This window comes from Equus przewalskii, chromosome 1 (assembly GCF_037783145.1).
Source record: "Equus przewalskii isolate Varuska chromosome 1, EquPr2, whole genome shotgun sequence".
Lineage (NCBI taxonomy): Eukaryota > Metazoa > Chordata > Mammalia > Perissodactyla > Equidae > Equus > Equus przewalskii.
The window spans coordinates 111915702-111939328 of NC_091831.1; positions in this window are offsets into that span (position 1 = coordinate 111915702).

The window sequence follows — 23627 nt, forward strand, 5'->3', positions numbered from 1 at the left end:
ATATATTTTTCAAGATAAATAGCTTGTGAATTTTTTTCTATAGCTTGGTGTTACAAATAAAGAAAGGGAGCAGGAAGTATACTGTACCAAACTAAAAGAGATTAAGAGTCATCACCACCAAATTGAATGCAGAGTTATAGATTTGGATCCTGATTTGGACAAAACAACAGTAAAGAATATTTTTCAGACAATAGAGGAAATTGACTATTGCATAGGATAAAATTTTTGACATAATAAGATGGACATTGTAAGCTTAAAAATATCATTTACGCTATGAATTCATTTTGGTAAAACTGTAATGATAGACGCACATGTGCAAAGAAAAATAGCTGGATGCATCCACTTGGGGTCGACGGCATCACCTCTGGGTGGCAGAATAAGACATCATCATCTTCTTAGTTTTCTTGATCTCTCTTTTCTAACTTTGTAAAGGCATTGTACGGCTTTTAAAATGACAAATATTTATTTTTAATTAAAAAGTTAAAATAAATATTCCTGATAAACACACGTATCCACGTTTAAAAAAAAGGTTAATAATCAGATTTTGCTTTCTAGAATTTTGAGTTAGGTTTTGAGCCAAATGCATTCTCCTTAGAGTTTCTGAATGGCTTGAAGAACATGGTCCCCTCCTTTTGATTTCACGTGGTTTTCCAACGTAGCCTGGAAGAAATCCTTTCTAAATCCCTTCAGAAAACTCTATTTTCACTGAATTTTTGATCCTACCGGAAGCAATATTTGTAAGGAGAAGCCTACTGCTTCTCTTAACAAATTCAGTTTGATGTTATGTCAAAGAAATTCAGATAAACATTGAGAGAATAAGTTTCAATTTCAAGATAAATTCCTAATTTTAATTTCAAAATAGTTTCGAAACTTTTACATAACTACAAAAAAAGCTTCAGGAAATAGAATAAAAGATAAGCTTAACAGTAACAGTAATAACATTAGTGAAATTTTTTAAATGTTAGTGAGCTCCATCAATATGTTTAATAATAAAGGGAAACTGAGGCAAAGAAATATGAATTGATTCAGAAATACGTGGAAGAGTTACAGTTTTCAGATTTATAGAAAAATTTTCAAGGGGCAGCCTGGTGGCATAGTCGTTAAGTTCACTTGCCCTGCTTCAGCAGCCTGGGGTTCGCAGGCCCAGATCCTGGGTGTGGACATAGCACTGCTCATCAGGCCATGCTGTAGCAGCATCCCATATAAAATAGAGGAAGATTGGCACAGATGTTAGCTCAGCAACAATCTTCCTCAAGCAAAAAGAAGAAGATTGGCAACAAATGTTAGCTTAGGGCCAATCTTCCTCACCAAAAAAAATAAATAAATAAAAAAATTTCAGAGATCATTCTTTTCTAGTGTCTATGTAGCCAATAGTTTTGTCTTCCAGCAGTACCCAGCACAGAGCTTTACAGGGGAGGATAGATTCAACACATATTAAATTAATATATGCATTTCCTAAAGCTAAAAAAGAGAATTTTCCCTGCTGTGTTTTAAAGCTTTTTCTACCCAATTGTTTGAAAATGAAAAAGTTTATTTCTGAAAATAACATACAACTACTTTTGCTTTTTTATAGATCTATTCACTATACTTAGTACTTCTTTTGGTAGCATGTAGATAGCATGCTACCTAAATATAACCTTGCAGATAACTAAATCTTGAAACATAAACTGTTATTACCAACTATAGGTCCACAGCACCTTGTACAAAACTTTTACAGCCAGACATGTTTGGGAATTAGAAAATTTTGAACCTAAAAAAGTAATATGGTGTATATTACCACGTACCTAGTACTCAAGGGGCACCTAAGAGAGCACACAAGAGAGCATCAAACACATTAATATTTCTTCAGTGAAATATAGATATATCCAAAAGTGAAATAAATGAAGTCTACAAATAGATTTCCATTAGTTCAGATCAAGTTTTGCTGGCCCATGAGTTTTGGTGCCAAATTTTACACAGCTTTGGGTTCTCAGAGCTTTGAGAATTTAGGAATTGCAGATAAGTACTGGTATTGTGGACTAGCATCATTAATCAATAATCTGTTATAGAATAAATTCTATTTTCTCCCTTTTCAGTTGAAACATACAGAACCATTATTTCAGGGCTTAGACAAAATAGTTTTAGAACATGTTTTAAATATAGCCATTGCCTTAATAATAAACAGATTCTTTCAGACTTGAGTTTTGAGTATTACTTCTTGAGAAAACTTATAAAGATAGTGATTAGTGAGAATTCTGACCAAAATTTCTGGGTCAGTCGTAGACCACCTGCTTGTGCCCAGCATAGAAGCAGAGCTGGGCAAGGCTCTGGCCCCACCAATATGCCAGTTGCCATATTCTCACTGCCCTTTGGGAGTAAATTGGCTATTCCGTGAGTAGATAATTTATGCCAAATTTTGAGTAATTAAAATAAATTACTGACTCAGACAATGAATGGTTTCCAATGTCTTTGAAGAATAAAATAACATTTAAAGATCGTGCAGATAGTTGTACTTTAAAGAAATATCACAAATATTACACTGGTTATTGAGATCTGTAATAAAGTTTGCCATATGAAACAAATTGATTCACTTACTGAAACCCAAATTATATAAACACTTATCACCTTTAGAGGGATGTAAAGCTGATGTCATATAATTCCCTGATACTGGAAATATGAAAGGCGCTCCTCTTCCCAAGCACAATCTCTGGGAAACATTAACACTACATTGCATTTCACTAATTTCAGCCTTATCTCCATACACTGAACAAAGGATCAACTATAAGGGTAGAACCCCCAACGAACTTAGAAATAGGACAAAAAGTGAAGGGAGGGGAAAACTCACTGGAGTTCACTGGGGAAGAGGTGAAAATACCTTCTGCCCAGAGAGCAAATGGAATGCGGGCATTTTTCTTCCCTTCTTCTCAAAAATTGCTGCACCCTGAAGTGAGACCAAGAGCTTGGATAGGAAGGAAGGATAAAGAGGTGGTGTGGCAGACCACAGAAACCCCTGAATCTGTGGTGCCTTTGGAGGAGAGGGTCCTCCTTGGGGAAGACATTCTTGTTTCTGCAGAGACAGAAAAGATCCAGAAGGAGAAGCAGATAACATGATTTGCTTTGGCATGGGGTGGTTTATCTGCCTGTGTTTACTCTGGAGGTCAAGCCAGTAGTTGCCCTTAAACATAAAGCACATGCTTTTGAGTGAAAAGTTCTTTGTATTTCATACATTGGGAATCTTAATGTCACGGGCTGAATGGTGTTCCCCCAAAATCCATATGTTCAAGCCCTAACCCCAGCAACTCAGAATGGGACTGTATTTGGAGTGAGGGCCTTTAAGGAGGTGATTCAGTTAAAATGAGGCCATTAGGGTGGCCCTACCCCAATATGACTGGTGTCCTTGTAAGAAGAGGAGATTTGGACACAGAAAGTGACATCAGGGATGCATGTGCACAGAGAAAAGACCATGTGAGGACACAGCAAGAAAGAGCCCATTTGCAAGATGAAGAGAGAGGCCTCAGTAGAAACTAAACCTGCTGACACCTTGATCTTGCACTTCCAGCCTCCAGAACTCTGAGACAGTAAATTTCTGTTCTTTAACTGCCCAGCCTGAGGTGTTTTGTTATGGCAGCCCCAGCAGACTAACACTTTGTATAGTACAAGTGTGGCCGGAGCACTAGGAACCTCATTCAAAGAAATTATTACTTGGATGGACAGGAAGCACAACTCAGAGAATTCCTCAAGAATCTGAGAGTAAAAAGAATCTACTGGTTAATGATAATTCACCCATTTAAAACAAGATTTAAAAATCCTTTCTGTGGTAGGCAGAATAATACCCACCCAAAGATGTCCCTGTCCCAATCCCTGAAACCTGTCAATCCTACTTTCTGTGGCCAAAGGAACTTTACAGATGGGGTTAAGTTAAGGATCTTGAGATGGGGAAATGATTCTGGATTACCTAGGAGGGCGCAATGCAATCACAGTGTTCTTAAAAGCATGGGATCTTTACCAGTTGGTCAGAGATATATGTGACAAATGAAGTAGGGTCAGAGAGATGGCACAATTTTAGCATTGGAAATCGAGGAAGGGCCGAGCGACAGGAATGTGGGCAGCGCTTAGAAGCTGAAAAGGCAATGGATCCTCTCCTGGAGCCTCTTGGAGGACTGCAGTTCTGCCGACATCTTGAGTTTAGCCCATTGAAGCCCGTTTCAAACTTCTGACCTCCAGAACTGTAAACTAAAAATTTGTTTTGTTTTACACCACTAGGTTTGTGGTGATTTGTTGAGGAACAATAGGAAACTAACTCATGCACCCCTCAATCGGTCCACGAGGTGGGAGGTGTGTGATTGCTTAGAGGGGTAGGACGGGGCTGCTGCAGGGCAGGGGGTCACTTCTTCACCAGGCAGAACTTCTCACTGTTGCATGGATCTTTCTTTTGGAAAATTTTTGTTCCCTATCCTCCTCAACTTGTCATCTCATCTGGCATGACACAAAATACATACAATTTCTCTTTTTTCGGTGTGGTGCAGTAGAAATGTTGTTGCTGATCTTCAGTTAGAAATGGTGATTTGTGTGTTAGACTATATACGCTTAGCTTGTTTTCAGCAGCTATTGACTGGTAACTATACAAGTGACTACATTCCAGTTTTCTGTTCTGTAAGGTGAGATGATAACCATTTGAACTTCACAAGGTTGTTCAGAGGATTAAATGAGTTAATGTATATGAATATGGTTTGTAAACTTCGGAGTGTTGAAACTTCTGTTTATATATCTATTATTTATTATTCTTTCATACAGGCTTTAAAATATTTGAAGGTGACTGTGATGTAGCCGTTTATTATCCTCTTTTGTTTATCTATAGTCAACCTCTTCAACTGTATCCAGTCCACACAATTTCTAGTTGATTTGCCAACAAAACTCTTCTATTTAAGCGTTCGCCAATTTCTTCATGGAAAATTTTACACAAATTAGAGATCAAGGAAAATATACAGCTACATGTTCATTTTTATGTAAAATCTCTAGCAAAAGAGTTACCAAAGACAACTGCATCCACCTATCATCCTAGAAGCAGGGTTATCCTGGTGGTGTGTAGCCGCCCAGAGCTGAGGACAGGCTCCGGCTCTGGCTAGTGCATCAGTGTCTGTTGACTTGGGAACCTCAAGAGGCTCTGGCCTGTTGGAGTCCTGGACCTGGCCACAGCATTCCTCACTGTCTGATCTGTCATCCCCATCCCTGACCCTTGTCTTTCCTTTCCCTTCTAGGTCTAAAACATCACAGTCGCAAAGGGAGAATGTACAAACATTCACTGCAGGAGGTTTCTTTTCATGGCAACTTGTGAAAAAAATATCAATATGACCTCTACTTTTCACATCCACACAATGTCAAGGCCACTCCTTCACTAGCACCCTCGAAATTCCTCTAGGGCATGCCTGCGAAAGAAGCTAGAGAATGATCATGCCATCCATACATTGGGATGGCAGTGTCAGGGACACTGACTACTTATCTGTTGAGAAGATTGATTAATGTTGTTAGGAGCAAAAGAAATAATGATATTGGGGCCGGCTCCATGGCCGAGTGGTTAAGTTCGCGCACTCCTCTGTGGCGGCCCAGGGTTTGGATCCTGGGCGTGGACATGGCACCGCTCATCAGGCCACGTTGAGGCGGCGTCCCACATCCCACAACTAGAAGAACATGCAACTAAGATATACAACTGTGTACGGGGGGGGTGTTGGGAAGATAAAGCAGAAAAAAAAAAAGATTGGCAACAGTTGTTAGGCCAGGTGCCAATCTTTAAAAAAAAAAAAGAAATAATGATATTGAGGGGGATTTTCAAGAAATGGGGGACAAGGGGCTGGCCCAGTGGCACAGCAGTTAAGTTCGCACGTTCCATCTCTCGGCGGCCAGGGGTTCACTGGTTCGGATCCTGGGTGCGGACATGGCACTGCTTAGCACACCATGCTGTAGTAGGCGTCCCACAAATAAAGTAGAGGAAAATGGGCACGGATGTTAGCTCAGGGTCAGTCTTCCTCAGCAAAAAGAGGAGGACTGGCAGTAGTTAGCTTAGGGATAATCTTCCTCAAAAAAACCAAAAAGAAATGGGGGACAGAACAAGACAGATTAACAATGTTGAGGTCTGAGGAAGTGCTGCATCACTAAGAGGTTTGTTTACTCTAAGAATACAGATATATTTCTTAGGACCTGGGGCTCATTTAGACAGCCACTATAGCAATGGTAGCTGAGTTAGGAGTGGAAAAATCACCAACCACCCCTGTTCTGATTAGTTCCGAAAGGTTTCCAAGACTCCCAGCATCCAGACTTGGCACATGGCCTATAGCATTGCCCTCCATAGCAGAGCTAATGATTCTGCATATGGATAAAAGGAAACATTGGATACAGAATATATCAAATCGAGGACATCCTTTTTCATTGTATAAGCATCAAAGACATTTCTTTCGTCATAAAATTATCCTTTATTCGGATCCATTAGGCAAGAAGGAAAGAGCTTGCTCTTTTTTTTTTCAAAAGCAGCTCCAAAAGTTAAAACACAATTTTTAAATGCCTTTCTCAGAATCAAGTAAAATCACAGACAGATATGCAGTGATAGTGCGTGCAGTCAGGGATCATGTCTTCTGCATTTTAATGGCTTCCCATTGGGTCACACAGTGAGACCTCCATAGAGTCACAACTGTTCGTGCCTGTTTCAATTCTCTCTTTAGAGATTGGGGAAATAGTAACGGAGCATTCAAAAGGCACTATATTAAACATAATAAGGATTATAAAAGAGTGTTAAGCATTGACTCCTTCCTTCAAAGAACTGAAACGTATGCAACTTAAAAAATAATAAAAAAAAACCAAAAAAGATAATCAAAGAAGAAGAAATGTGTTAAAGAATGACAATGCAAGAAAGATCTCAGAGTGTTAATCACACAGTGGCTATTGCAGGCAGTGAGGGACAGGCGGGCCAACGAAAGAGAGATGATCTGCCTGGCTTAGCTCTTCACTATTGCATGAAACAAATGGGTTTCTGGGTCTGTAAGGGTCTGTCTACCACAGAGCTGTACGGGAACTTTGTGGAATCCACCCTGTTGCTTCAGAACTAGAGTTAGTGCTCATGGCATTACTACGTGTTTTCCACAATCTGGTTTGAATTACTTTGTCTTACCAAGCTGATAGCACATTCTCATGAGTTTGGTTCCTTACTGTCTTTAGATATTGGGCTAACTCAGAGCCAAGATCTCTAACAGCATTACCCAGAAAATACATGGTTTGGAGTCACAAGTGCTTAGGCTCTAAAATGGTGTCCCTTTATTGAAAAAACTGGTACTTTATTTCTTTAAATTTACCTTTTTAAGGCTTTTCTCCTTGGCAAAGTCCCTGAAAATATAAGCAATGACTCAACATTTAAATTAAGATGCTGTCATTTACTGATAATCTACATGTAGGAAGGAGAGAGCACAAGAATGAGAGAGAACCAGAGCAAGGAAGAGAAACATCAGTAAGGGCATATCGTATTCAGGCAATCTCCTCTTCCTCAGCTGCCCCACACCTTGGTGTGATCCATGTACTCTTGTGCACCTTTATATAGAACATAAACAGTGAAGGTGTCTGGCAATTTGAGCATGATGTCAAGGGTCTTTGCCCAAGAATCTCCTTTCTCCATGGTTGAGAGGGGCATTGCTTTTCCCGAGAATTTCTTTTTCTTTGCCTGTGCTCAGGGATCCTTTATGATACAGGGGAACTTTGGAGAGAGATGTCTTGTGGCAAGGGGTGTGATGGACCTCTGAAAAGGGAAGGGTGAGTCAACTCTCCATTAGATTTTGAGGGAGGTTTCTCATTTGTTCTCATGAAAAATATGGTCCCTGGTGATGTGACATCCCATGGGCACTGGTCTCTTTCAGGGATGCTGACCTTTTGACTAGATCCACTGCTATAGCCTCACTCTCAACAGCCCGATATCCTTGATGAAGCAAAGCCACGAGAGCCCACACTGGACCTTATTACTCAACCCCTCTAACAGAAAGCATCCAGGAAAAGTCTAACTCTAAGTCCTGTAGGTGAAGAAGCCACTTTAAGTATCAACCCATTGGCTGCATGCAGTTTGAAGAATATTCTGGAAGATACAGACAGTGTGGGACTTGCAGAGACTATCCACAGAAACAGATAATGAGAGCAATATGCTTGGTTCCAGGAGAGAGACCATTCCCTAGCTACACTCGACTAATAGTTTTTGGTTTCTGTTTCTACTATTTTTAATGAGCAAAATAGAAATCAATATCAAAAACTCTCTGTAAAATATTAAGGACTACAGCACTTTTTAAAACTATGTCAAATGATATAGAGTTCTCACTTCTTAGGGTAGATCCACTGTTCTCAATGATTTCATTCATCACTTCATGGATTGAGTGGGCTGGGTGGGCTCCACTGACTTTTACAATTGACCTTCCGTTGCCTCCAAGGCTCCCCTGAAGGCTTATCTGTGGTCAGACAAGGTAAAAGGAAATTCATAACAAATGCTGCCTAAAGTATTTTTAAGCTGTATATTTTTACTTTTAAATAAATATTTTTAAAACATAAGATAATTCTTAGCTTCAAAAAGAAATCTTGTCAAGGGAAAGAAAATATCCCCTCAATATTCAGAATTGGCTCAATAAACATTTGTTATGCCCTTCCCATATGTCACATGCAGAAGGAAGAGCAGAGGATGTCAGTGAGAAACATTCATTGCCCCAGAAGACCTAAGATTGTTTTGCTCTGGTGAATAACACCCACATGGAAGTGCACAAGCGTGAACAGGCAGAATTGCGGGTCATATTCTGCTATCAAAAGATAATGTTTCAGAGAAGACTTTGCTATGAGAATTGCATTCACTAACACAGGTCTCCACAATGTTACACACACACCTAGAATTGTGGCATTTTTTAGTGAGAAAAGCATATTTTTAGAATTTCCTAAGCATCAGGGTGCTATAATAATAATAGATAATAACTATGGAGTGGCCAGAGTTCCAGGTATGCGCAATAGCAGCACTGGACTTTAGCAATGACTGCTGGCAGTGTAGCATTTGCTGAACCCTTTATGCCTCTCATAACTGAAGCTAATACAACTGCCACATCTGCAGCTGTGCATGCGTTTAACCAATTCCAAGGCATTCAAGAATGGGAGTAACAGAGATCTTTCTCTCCTGCGAAGTAAAAGCCCTGATATCCTACTGTTCGTGAACACTATCCTGTAGCTGGGTGTCTCATCACATGGTTACGCATTTTAATATAACAATGAGTAATTCCCTTCATTGTTTATTATTCCCACACTCTGGACCCTGTCTCTTGGAAACTTACTTACTAAGAAAATTTAACCTCTTTATTCATATAAGGACATAGAAAGGGATTTGAATGCATTAGTTTACTGGGTTTCAAACGACAAAACAGACATCTAGTCTGAGATTGCTAATTGTTCAAACTTATATAGAGCATCCTGTTATCTGATTTCAAAGACCCTTCTGTCAACAAGTATGCATTCTGGGTCTCTTTGCAATATTGGATGCATGCCTCCACACTTTCTCTTCAAAATCCCTCAACTCATCTTATGAACCACTCTTTAGAAGACTTCTTACCCTTCATTAACAAGTTATCACTGTTGATAACAAAAGGAAGCCAAATTCCAGAGCACCTGAGTCACAACTCCTTTGCCAACATATAGACACAAGCCTGGCTCACCTCTGAGGAGAGAGCCCAGGTGCTACTGTTCCATGCCCTTGGGGGGAGCCGTGTTTCACCTGAAATAATTGCTGGAAGGTTTTTCTGTCCATAGGGTTTCCAAGACCCTTATCTGTAGCTGGAAGGAGAAATCCCTAGGCCCCTGACACAGATGTTGCTCAGAAAGACCACAGATAAAGAAGAGCATAAACAAGAAGACGGGTGGGAAAAAAATGAAGCCCCTTGCTTCAGGTGGTAATTCTTTCAGGAAAATCAGACTGTAAATCTCCCAAGTTGCCCATAGGTGAGAGTTTTTTCCTTGTAAATCACTAGTCTTACGCTCCTGAGTTGCCGACAGTGCAGTCTCAGTTTCTATCTCTAATTCAAACATCTTTTTTAACCCTTCAGGAAATGCAGTATTCCCTATAGAAATTGCTTTACAAGTTTCTCATAAATGGAAACTTTCAAGCAGTCCTGGAAATCCACAGAGGAACCAAACTCTTAGTATTGAGCAGATTTCTGTCTGAAATGTCTTGAGATGGCAATTCTCTAGAGGGTAAGTTGACTTGGTCTAGTCTGGGTGAGACTGTGCAATCTTGATCTATTTTTTCTCATGATAAATTTGATCTTTAGATACACAACGTGCATTTTTTTAGATCAATGTTCTACAATTGGAAAATTCTACAATATGGTAAAGACAGTAGAATACGTTAAGTGTTTAAAAAGGAAAAGTAAGTGTGAGGTAATTTTTACATCATTGTATACGATGGCTAACAGCCATTGAAACCCTTCCCTTACAATATTCTTCAAATATTTTTACAAAGAATCCTTCTAGCTCACGGGTAACCTCTCTATTTAAGGGCTCCCCAGGAAAATGCTAATTGTTCCTAAAGCCTACAATTATAATTTTCAGCCTAAAAGATATATTATAGTTTAAATATCAATATTTCTCCTCTTTTCTATAGAGTAAGCAGCAATCACCTCAGAATAAGTGGAAAAATATGCACAAATAAGGAGATACAATACCAGGAAACAGCAGAACTAAGTGCTGCAGATGGGAAGCAAACAAGATTTTTTTCATCCCTTATAATTACAATATGGTTTGAGGGCTCAATCTATGTTTGTGACAAGATAATCAAAGTGCCATTGGGTTGTAGCCAAACTAATACTCTTTGCTGATATTGGTCTGAATAAGACAGAGCACCAGGGGAAGACTTCTCTGAGACATGAGAACCTTGAGAAAGATGTTAGAAACATAAAAACATGATGTTTGGAGATAGACCCAGCCCTTTGCAGAAACTTGGCCATTGAAAATAAGCCCTCTGAAAAGCTGCAGGACGCAGACGCCTTTGCTTTCACATACAACTGACATAAATCTCTACATGAAGAGCAGCTAAGAGAGTTGGTCCTATTGGCTGGTTGCCTAGGCAAAGAAGAGTTCATGATGAGGGTGCTGTTGGGATGAATCCTGAGCTAGTATTGACAGGGATCGCTGACAAAGAGGGAATGTTTTCAACATGCTATTGAGAAGTACCAGGAAAGAACTTGCATTTCTAACAATCAAGGTCAATAGCTCTAGCCTTTACTGGGGTATGGAGGTAATGAGAAACCAGCAGTAGAAGTTGAGTGACTGTTAAGGCCTTCATGCCTCAGCCATACAGCACTCAGCCATGTACAGAGCATCATGGACCATGTCCCTATAGTTATATCATCTTCATAAGCAGACCATCCCCAATTAAATTGTGGTCTAATAATTTCTTATAAAATGGCTGTTTGTAACAAGCAACAATAGGTTTTCATGGTGATTACATCTGTGGAATTTCTCTCTCTTTTTGTTGAGTTGCTTCATAACTTGTGTGCCATGGACCAGACCACCCTCACTCCACTATTAGCTGCATTGCCTCTTGGCTATTTCTTCATGGAAGCCTTGAACCTCACATAGGTAAGGCATGTGGGGTTCTGCCTTAATTCTGAAGAATGAGAGATGGGTATATGTGATGACCCTTGTGAGAAATGCTGCTTTCCTTAATAAAATGATACTAGAAAACATGAATTTAGGTATTACTATGTATTATACACAGTGCTAAGTACTTTATATATATTAAATTTGTTTAATTTCTTACAACTGTATGAATTAAGTACTATAATTTCCTCCAAATGGAGGAACAGAGCAGTTAACTTGTCCAAGGACATTCAGCTAGCAGATGGCTGAGCTGAGATTTTACCACATCAGGCTCCAGTGGTCAAGCTGTTAAACACAAGGCCACACCAGCCAGAATATGCATACACAGTCCTCTTAGTGGGCAAAGCATGTGGTCCCAGCTCTGTTCACCTAAGCTTCTTCTGAAGGTAACTTCCTCATGACTCCACAGGTATTTTAGATTTAACAACACTAGCATACTAAAATATGCTGGAAAGATTTGAAAAAAATGTTTACAAAGGCTATAAACTAGTGATAAAAAATAATAGTATAGCACAGGGAATATAAGCAGACCTATTTCAAAGATTACAGCTCATCTTCTGGGATACAGGCCCAGTTCAATTACACCTGAGGGCTCAGAGGAAAAGAGAAAGGCTGTATTTGCATTCTCCAGGCATCCTCTTGGTGGGCAGCACTGTCATTTAACACCCATAGACCTGGAAATTTATCTAGATGCCCTGACTCCACAAAGTCCACATCAAGAAAGTCATTTTCTTTTCCTTCATATCTATATCCCACCTGAAAGGTAAATGTTTTCCTTCCAATGGTTCCCATTTACAAAGGGTTTACTATGCATCAGACACTAAACATTTCATAAATATTATATTTTTGATATTTGCAACAACCTTGAGAAATTGGTATCATCATCCCATTTTACTGATGAAGCAATCGAAACTCATGGTAGTTAATCAACTTGTTTCGGTTCTAAGAGAAACATAGTGAGAGAACAAGAGTAAGAGGCAGGTCATGGGATAATTTTTGGGGAAAAATGACCTAGAAAGTACTTTAGATGCCTGGAATTAAGATCTTGGTATAGGATGAAACTAACTGGTTATTATTTATGAACATTTGGCCTATTCTAAATCCCAAATTGAATTATCTATGTTATATGTATTATTATAGTACATGTATTACTTTCTACATTAAATGAACTATTGACTTCCATTTATGATCAAGATGGAGTAAAGGGACTGGATTTAATTTCCTGCCAGAAACAATTAAACTATACAAAATATATAATGCAATAGTTTTCAGATATTGGACATCAGGAAGTATAGAACAGCGATCCCTGAAAGAAACAAATGAGCTAATAATGATCACCCAGCTTACTACTTGAAGAAAATTTCTAGACTGCAGTACACGATGGGGAACTTAGACAAGGTCCAATGGTCTCTTTGCCAGGTCCAATGGTCTCTTTGAGTTGAAAGATAGAATTGGTAGTCTGAGAAGGCCAAGGCAGCCAGGATTCTCAGGACAAAGGAAGAGAGAAGAAAGAGTGCAGAGAGAGAGCTCTAAAGATCCAAAGCAGGTCCCTCTCAAGTCTCTGGCTGAGTAAAGCACAGGTATGTGAGGAAGCTATCTGAAACTGAGGAAAGAATCACTCAAAAGGAGCAGAGACAATTTCCGTTTCCAATGTACAAAAGCTGAGACAATTTCATCACTGTCAGATCCATACTATGAAAGATATTAAAGGCAATCCTTCAGGAAGAAAGAAAAGGATAGAAATCTGGATCTATACAAAGGAATGGAGAGAACAAAAATGGTAAATTTAAAGATATTTTTTCTTATTTTAAGCTCTTTAAAAGATATTTTAATGTTTAAAGCAAAATTAATAAGTATTATGGAAGTATATAATGTAATATATTACGACAATCACACAAAAGCTGAGCAAAGGCAATGAAAGTGTAAGAGTCTTATATTTGAAGTGGTAGAGTATTTCACGAAGGTGGACTGTGACAAGTTAAAGATACATTATAAATCCTAAAACAACTACTTTTCAAAAATTGTAGCTAGAAAGCCAACAAAAGAAATGAAATGGAATCACTAAAAAACGAACAAACCAAAAAACTCAATGCAAAGGAAGGTGGGAAATGCAGAAAAAAGGAACAAAGAAGAGATAGAATCAACAGAAAACAAACAGCAACATGGTACACTTAAACCCAACTGCATCAATGATCACATTAAATGCAAATAGTCTAAACATTCCAATTAAAAGAGATATTTTCAGATTGTATTAAAAAGTAAGACCCAACTATATGCTACCTACAAAACTTTAAACAGAAAGACAGAAAGAGGTTAAAAGTGGAAAGATATAAAAAGTTATATCATGTTAATATCATGAGCTGGTATTTTAATATTAGACAAATTAGATTTCAGTGAATAGAATATTAGCAAGGACAAAAAGATCATTTTATAATGATAAAGTAGTCAACTCATTGAGTGGACATAGCAATCTTAAATGCTTTTATATACTTAATAACAAAATTTCCAAGTACATGGAAGCAAAATCTGATAGAACTGCAAAAAGAAACAGACAAATCTGTAGTTTTCTTTTTTTGTATTGTCCTTGTCTGGTTTTGGTATCAGGGTAATGTTGCCTTTGTAGAATGAGTTAGGAAGCTTCCTCTCCTCTTCAATTTTTTGGAAGAGTTTGAGAAGGATAGGTATTGTACCTTCTTTGAATGTTTGGTAGAATTCACCAGGGAAGCCATCTGGTCCCGGACTTTGATTTTTGGGAGGCTTTTGATTAGTGTTTCAATCTCCTTACTGGTGATTGGTCTATTCGAATTCTCTATTTCTTCTTCATTCTGTTTTGGCAGGTTGCATGATTCCAAGAATTTATCAATTTCTTCTAGATTATCCAATTTGTTGGCATGTAGCTTTCCATAGCATTCTCTTATGATCATTTGTCTTTCTGAGGTGTCCATTGTAATTTCTCCTTTTTCATTTCTGATTTTATTTATTTGAGCCTTCATTCTTTTTTTCTTGGTGAGTCTAGCTAAAGGTTTGTCAATTTTGTTTATGTTTTCAAAGAACCAGCTCTTGGTTTCATTATTTTTTTCTATTTTTTTTTTTAGTCTCTATTTCATTTATTTCTACTCTGATTTTTATTATTTCCTTCCTTCTACTGATTTGGGGCTTTGTTCTTCTTCTCCCAGTTCCTTTAAGTTTACTGTTATATTGTTTATTTGGGATTTTTCGTGTTTGTTGAGGTCAGCCTGTATTGCTATAAATTTCCCTCTTAGATCCACTTTTGGTGTATCCCATAAATTTTAGCATGTCGTATTTCATTTTCATTTGTCTCCAGGTATTTTTTGGTTTCTCCATTGACTCAATCACTGTTCAGTAAAATTTTGTTTAATTTCCACATATTTGTGGCTTTTTCTGATTTTCTTCCTGTAGTTGATTTCTAGTTTCATATGTTGTGGTCAGAAAAGACACTTGGTATTATTTCAATGTTCTTAAATTCATTGAGACTTGTTTTGTGGCCTAATATGTGATCAGTTCTGGTGAATGTTCCATGTTCATTTGAAAGGAATGTGTACTCTGTGGTTTTTTGATTGAATGTTCTGTATGTATCTACTAAGTCCATCAGGTCTAATGTGTCATTTAAGAACAGGGTTTCCTTACTGATCTTCTGTTTCGGTGGTCTATCCATTGATATAAGTGGAGAGTTAAAGTCCCATGCTATTATTGTGTTACTGTCTATTTCTTCTTTTGTGTCTGTGAATAATTCCTTTTTATATTTAGGTGCTGCTGTGTTGGATACATAGATATTTACAAGTGTTATATCCTCTTGTTGGATTGTTCCCTTTATCATTATGTAGTGCCCTTCTTTGCCTTGTGTTACAGTTTTTGTTTTAAAGTTTATTTTGTCTAACATAAGTATTGCTACCCCAACTTTCTTTTCATTGCTGTTTGTATGGAGTATCTTTTTCCATCAATTCACTTTCAGTTTGTCAGTGTCTTTCTGTCCAAAATATGTCTCTTGTATGCAGCTATATATGGATCCTGTTTTTTTAATCCAATAAGCCACTCTATGGCTTTTGATTGGACCATTTAGTCCATTGGCATTTGAAGTAGCTCTTGATAAGTATATACTTATTGCCATCTCATTACTTTTTTTCTGGATGTTTTAGTAGTTCTTCACTGTTCCTTTCTTCTTCTCTTACTCTCTTCCCTTGTGGTTTGATGGCTTTCTTTAGTATTATATTTGGGTTCCTTCCTCTTAATTTTTTGTGTATTTATTATAGTTTTCAGTTTGTGATTACCATGAGGATCATATATAATAATCTATGTATATAGAAATCTATATTACGTAGATAGTCTTTTTTGTTTGACCTCTTGCTAAAAGCTCTACTCTTTTTCTCCCCTCCTCCCACATTTTCTATTTTTGATATGATATCTAACCTCTTTTTTGTGTCTGTGTTTGTGTCCTCTTATCATGGAAATAGGTAATTTTAGTACTTTTGTCTTTTGACTTTCCTATTATCTTCATACATGATTTATCTGTTACCCTTACTGTATATTTGCCTTTATCTGTGATTTTATTGCCTTTTTCACCCATAATATTCTTATTCTTATTTGTGGTCTTCTCTCTTCCACTTAAATAAGTCCCTTTAGCATTTCTTGTAGAACTGGTTTCTTGGTGATAAACTCCTTTAATTTTTGCTTGTCTGGGAAACTCTTTAATGCCCCTTCCATTCTGAATGACAACCTTGCTGGACAGAATATTCTTGGCTGCAGGTTTTTTCCTTTCAGCACTTTAAATATTTCATTCCACTCCCTTCTAGCCTGTGAGCTCTCCACTGAGAATTCAGCTGATAGCCTTATGGGGCTTTCTTTGTGTATAATTTTTGCCTATCTCCTCTGGCTTTTAGGATTCTTTCTTTATCTTTAATTTTGGACATTTTAATTATAATGTGTCTTGGTGTGGGCCTCTTTGGGCTTATCTTGTTTGGTGCTGTCTGTGCTTCCTGTACCTGGGTGTCTGTTTCCTTCCTTATGTTAGGAAAGTTTTGAGCTATTATTTCTTCAAGTAGATTATCTGCCCCTTTGCCTCTCTCTTCTCCTTCTGGGACACCTGTAATATGGATGTCAGTGCACTTGATGTTGTCACAGAGGTACCCTAGACCATCCTCACTCTTTTTGATTCTTTTTTGTTTTCTCTGTTCAGCTTGGGTGATTTCCTCTAGTCTTTCATCCAGCTTGGTGATCCATTCTTCTGTATCATCCATCCTGATTTTGAGTCCCTCTAGTGAAATTTTCATTTCTACTATTATATTCTTCATTCCCAATTGGTTCTTTTTTATATTTTCCAATTCTTTGTTGAAATTCTCACTGAGTTCTTCCATTCTTCTCTCAAGATTAGTGAGCATTCTTATGACTTTTTGTTGGATACTTTGTCAGGTCGATTGTTTATTTCTGTTTCATTTTTTTCTTTTTCTGGGATTTTGTCCTGTTCTTTTACTTGGAATGTATTCTTTTGTATCCTCATTTTCCTCTTTCTCTGTGCTTGTATCTTTCTTATAGGTGGGTCAGCAACATCTCCCAATCTTAGAGATTTGGCTTTATGTAAAAGATGCCTTATGAGGCCCAGTAGTTACCAATTACCAATTCCAAATATTCCAGGAGTGCCCCCTGTATAGACTATATGTGTCCTTCTGTTGTGGCAGGCTTGCTCTTGCTGCAGGTTCCCAGGGAGTCTAGGCTGTCCCCCTGGCTGGCTGGTTATAATGCTCAGCTATGGGGGACTGCTATGGACCCTTCAGTCACTTTATTCGGTTTGGGGAGCCCCAGCACAGTTGGCTACAAGGTCTAATAGCACATTCATGTTGCAGTTTTTCTATTCAGTGAGTATGCCCCCAGTGTGGCTGGTTGCTAGGCTGAGAGGCTTACATTTGCTGTAGGCCTCAAGCAATCATAGCCTCAAGCAAGGCTGTTGTCAGCTCTCTCAGAATTACAGCTGAGAGGGGCCTGTCCCAGGCATGGGAACACCCAATTTTTTCAGGGTTTGGAAGGTGGGACCAATCACCTATGTGGCTGTTTGAGAAGCACAAGTCTGCTGCAGCTGACAAGTCCCACTGCCTGAATGTCCACACACCGTCCTGTCAACACAGTCCTGCTCCATATATGGGACCCAACCCACTGAAGCAGACCCAGTTGCCACTCTGCAGAGGGCCCACACACCATCAATGCTCCAAATGCTCCACCCACTCCTCATGCACACTTTTCCCTGCACAGGTGGTCCCACTTGCCTGGCTGCAGAGGTTCCAGGCACCCCAACTATGTGGGGTCACAAGTTGCCTGAGGGCTTGCCATTGGGTGGGGCCAGTCCCTAGGGTGGGCTTTCTGCCCTGGCTGAGTTGGATTAAACCAGTGCTCTAGTGGATGAGGCAGACCCCTGTGCTAACAGGCCAAGGGAAGAACTCCAATGACATCTGCCAGCATTTGTGTCCGCATGCCTGTACTAGGTCACAATAATGGCTGCTGCCAATGTCTCAGTCCCTGGAGAGGTCTCACCTTTTACTGAGATGCAACCAGAGCCTATCAGGTGAGTCTCTTTTCATCAAATGACTGTGCAGCTTTCTTTCTGGTGATTTTATGTTGCTTTCCGAAACAGGTGAATTTGTGTGTGGGCCCTTTAAGAGATGGCTTTTTTCTCTTATGTCTGTTAGCTTTTCTAAGAGTATTCACCATTGTTGTTAGTAGCCAGAAAATCCTGATATTATGACACTCATCTCAGTTGTGCTGAGTCCAAAAGTGGCTTAGAGCAGTTACACTCCCCCTCTCAGATCCCCCACTCCTCCAGGGAAGGCTGCATACCTTAGGATTGCTCCCAGCCAGTAGCGAAGCACCACAGGTCTCAACGGTGTCTTCTTTTCTCTCCAGAAAGGAATTTCTGCCTCTTCCACTTCAGTAAGCACTGTCCCTTGTTGTAGAGGTTCTTTTTATCCAGTTTTCAGTTCTCTCTTGGTGGTAATTCTCCCAAGAGTAGTTGTAAATTTGTTGTGTCTGTGGGAGGAGGTGATTTCAGAGTCCACTTATACCTCCATCTTGACTCAGTCTTCCTATTATTTTTCATGAAGATTATTTTAGCAGTTCTAGGGCCTATGCATTTCAATATAAATTTTTAGATTAGCTGGTCTATGTCTATGAAACAAATTTCTGGGCTGTTAATACAAATTGCATTAATCCTATAAATCAATTGGGAGAGAGTTGCTATCTTTGCTATATTGAGTCTTCTGATTTATGAACATGGTATGTCTCTATTTATTTAAGTTTTTTGATTTCTTTCATTGGTATTTTGTAGTTTTCCGCATATAAGTTCTGTCTGTGTTTTATTTGATTTAGACCTATGTATTTCATTTTTTGAGAAATGGAAAATTGAATTGTGTTTTTAATTTCAGTTTCCAACTGTTTATCACCAGGATATAGAAATGCATTTGGTTTTTATAGGTTATCTTGTATCCTGAGAACTTAATGGAATCATGGAATCATGTCTTAGTGCTAGGAGCTGTCTTTATTTTATTTTAGGGAGATTCCTGGAATTTTCTGTGTAAATAATCATGTCATCTCTTTGAATATGGAGAGTTTTATTTCTTTCTTTGTTATCTGTATGACTTTTATTTCCTTTATTACCTAATTACACAGGCTAGAACTTCCAGTACTGTGTTGATTAAGAGTGGTGAGAGAAGAGATTCTTACCTTGATCTTGATCTAGGGTTTTAAGATGCTCTTTATCAAGTTGAGGTAATTTTTCTCTATTTCTAACTTGCTGAGAGTTTTTATCATGAATCAGTAATGGATTTTGTCAAATACTTTTCTTGTGTCAATTGATATGATGTTATTCTTCAACTTGTTGATATGAGTGGTGATATTGGTTGATTTTTAAATTCTGAACTAGTCTTTCAGAGCTGGAATAATTCCCACTTGATCAAGGTATATATCCTTTCGATACTCAGTTGGATTTGATTGCTTTTTTTTTTTTTTTTTTTTTGCTGAGGAAGATTATCCCTGAGCTAACATAGTTGCCAATTTTCCTCTTTCTTTGCTTGAGGAAGATTAGTCCTAAGCTAACATCCATGCCAATCTTCCTCTACTTTATATGTGTGTCACCACTGCAGCGTTGCTGATGAGTGGTGTAGGTCCACAACTGGGATCTGAATCTGTGAACCTGGGCTGCTGAAGCAGAGCATGTCAAACTTAACCACTACTCCTCAGGGCCGGATCCTGAGAATTTTTGTGTCTAAGTTTATAAGAGATGTTGGTCTATAGTTTTCTCTCTCTCTTTCATAAAGTCTTTTTCTGGTTTTGTTATCAGGGTAATATTGTCTTCAGATGAGTTGAAAATTTCCTCCTATTATATGGAAGAGATTGTGAAAAATTCATGTTAATTCTTTTTTAAATGTTTGATATAATTTTGAAATGAAATCATGTGGACCTCTCCTGATTACTTTTTTAGGAAATTTTAAGTCATAAATTCAGTTTCTTTCATGGTAATAATAGTATTCAGATTGCCTGTTTCATCTTGGTTGAGTTTCAACAATTTGTGGGTTTTGAGGAATTGGTCTGTTTCTTCTAAATTGTTGCACTTACGAGTGTAAATTTGCTTGTAGTTTTCTCTTATTATCTTTTTGATGGCTGTAAAATCTGTAGTCATATACCCTATTACTTCCTAAAAACTGGCAATGTGTATCTTCTCTCTTTTTATGTTTGTCTGTATTGCCAGAGGTTTACCAACTTTATTGATTTTTTGAAAAAGCAAGTTTGTGCTTTATTCATTTGTTTATTATCCTATTTTCAATATCATTAATTTCTGCACTTGTTGCTCTGTACTTCCTTCTGCTTCTTTGAATTTATTTTCTCCTTTTATTTTGAATTTCTTGATGGAGAAATTTGGATTACTGATTTGAGACCCTTTCTTGTTTCTAATGTAAGCCTCTAGTGCTATAAATGTCCTTCTCAGCACTGCTTTGCTGCATTCTACATATTTTGGGATGTTATATTTTCTTTTCATTCTATGTAGTTGTATTTCCTTTGACACTTCTTCTTTGACCCATGAATTATTTATAAGTGTGTTGTTTAATTTCCTTGTGTATGAGGATTTTCCTGTTGTCTTTCTCAGTGATTTCAACTTTGATTTCATTATGGTCAAAGAACACAATCTTTATTATTTTAATCTTGTTGAGAGTTGTTTTATGTCCCAGGATGTGGGCTCTCTTGGTGAACATTCCACGTACACTTGACTGAAAAATGTATTCTGCTGTTCTTCAGTGTTCTATAGATTTCAATTAGAACCTTTTGATTGATTGTGTTGTTTAGGTCTTCTTTATTCTTGCTGATTCGTAGTTTAATAGTTCTATCAGTTGGTGTGAAGGGAAAGTTGAAGTCCCCCAATTATAATTGTGGATTTGTCTATGCTGCTTTTCAGCTCCATCAGTTTTTTGATTCCCATATTTCATGTTTTTCGTTCTTTATATTCTTTTGTTACATGTATTCTGTTGTTTAGTACATACATGCTTAGGATTATTATGCCTTCCTGGTGGAATGATCATTTTATCATTTGAGTAATGTCCCTCTTTTCTCTCGTATTTGTCTTTGCTCTGAAGTCTATTTTATCTGGTATTAATACAATCACTCTTGATTTTTTTAAACTGTTTGTACAGTTTATCTTTTTCCATCTTTTCACTTTCAACCTATGTATGTCATTAAACTAGAAGTCAGTTTTTTTTTAACAGCACATTGGTTAAGTTATATTTCTTTATATGCCATGGCAATTTCTGTTTTTTGATTGTTGAATTTAGACTGTTTACATTTAAGGTAATTATTGATAATGAAGTCTGCCACTTTATTGTTTTCTGTATTTTTCTTCTGTTTCTCTTTTCTTTCCTTTCTGTGGATTATTGATAAGTTTTTAGGATTTTACTTGATTTATTTACAGAGTTTTTGAGTGTATCTCTTTACACAGTTTCCTTAGTGGCTGCTATGGGCGTTACAATATACTTAAATGACTTATCATATTTTTCTGCTGCCAATATTTTACTAATTTAAGTGAAATGTGTAAAACTCACTTCCATTTAGTACCCTTTATTTTCCTTGCTTTTCAATATTATTGTTTGAGCATTGTATTGTGCTATAATTTTTGTTTCAATCATCAAATATGATTTTTGAAATTCATGAGGAAAAGGATAGTCTATTGTATATATCTATATTTCTGCTCTTTCTGTTGGTCCCTCTTCCTTTCTAGCACTCCAAGATTCTTTCTTGAGTCATTTCCTTTGTATTGAAGAACTTTCTTTAGCTTATCTTCATGGGTAGGTGTTCTAATGACAAATTATTTTAGTTTTCCTCTAAGTATGTCTTTATTTCCTTATTTTTATTATTTTATTATTTTTTTTCCAAGGAAGATTATCCCTGACCTAAAATCTGCTGCCAATCCTCCTTGTTTTGCTGAGGAAGATTGGCCCTGAGCTAACATCTGTGCCCATCTTCCTAGATTTTATATGTGGGATGCCTGCCACAGCATGGCTTGATAAGCAGTGCGTAGGTCCACACCTGGGATCCAAACTGACAAACTCTACGCTGCTGAAGTGGAGCGTGTGAACTTAACCACTGTGCCACCGAGTGGGCCCCCTCGTCATTTTTGAAGGATAGTATTGCTATATATAACATTCACTCTTGAAAGTTCTTTCCTTTCAGCACTTGAAAAATATTGAACCCTTCCTTTTGGTTTCCATGTTTTCAGATGAGAGATCCACTCTCATTTGAAATGATGTTTTCCTATAGTTGATGCATCATTTTTTTCTAGCTGCTTTCACGATTTTTTCTGTCTTTAGTTTCCATTATTTTAGTTAGTATGTGACTTGGCATGGATTTCTATGGCTTTAATTTGTTTTAGGTTATTCTGCTTCTTAAAATTGTAGATTTCAACGGATGGATGCATGAATAGACACCTTAAAAATGCTTGTGAGATAATTCCAACATCTGGTTTATCTTGGTGCTTTTGTCATCTGATTGACATTTCTTATTCACATTATGATTTTACTGGTTCCTGGTACGAGTGATATTTTGCTGCATCCTGGATTTTTTGTCCAGGAGACTCTGGGTCCTATTTAAACCTTTTATTTTAGCAGGCAGTTGTCCTGTGTAGGTTTAGCACTCAGAACTTGGCCTAATTTTGTGGTTTGTGGTTCCAACAGCAGTTTAATTTTCAGATCTTTTGTAGTGCTGTTTTTGTCTGCTTGGTTTTTATGGTACCCTTGATGCCCTCTGATCCCTGCTGGCACTGCCTAAGGGGGTTGATTCCCACTCTGGTCACTGAGTGTCTCTCAGTGGTGTAGGAGAGTCTAAGGTCTGTGGAGTCAAAGAGGCTTTTCAGGTTGGGCTGTTTGTTGTGGCTGTATTTTTCAGGTAGATTCTGCCCGGAATAACCAAGTAGGGAAGGGGGCCTTAGGCACACAAGGACAAAGAGATTTCCCAGACCAGGCTGGCAGTGTGCAATAAGCCTGCCTGGGCTGCTTCCTTCTGCTAGGTGGTGTGTCAGGAAATGCCAGGTCTGAGTGGCCTTCTTCTGTTGGGTGGAAGACATAGGACACTCTGCCACTGTGCTGTTCCTACAGTTCTGGAGTCCCAAACCAGATCACTTTCTCTAATCACCCTTCAGAGTTCTTCTTTGGTTTTCTCTTGTGTTACTTCCAGGGTTTATAGTTGTGCATCCTGTCCAGACTGTTCACCTTGTTTATCGTTTACATGCTACTCTTACCCCAACAAAAATATAAGCTCCATGAGCTCAGGAAGGGGTTTATGTCCCTTTTGTTTGTTTCTGTATCCCAAAGTGCAAGGAGTAGTGCCCAGCACTATTGAATGGGTTATTAGCCAATGTATTCTCTGGTTAACAGCACAACAGAGAAATCACTTTCTTGCAGCTGAAGCAAAGATATTTCCAGGCACAAGACACAGTAGGAAAGAACTCCTTG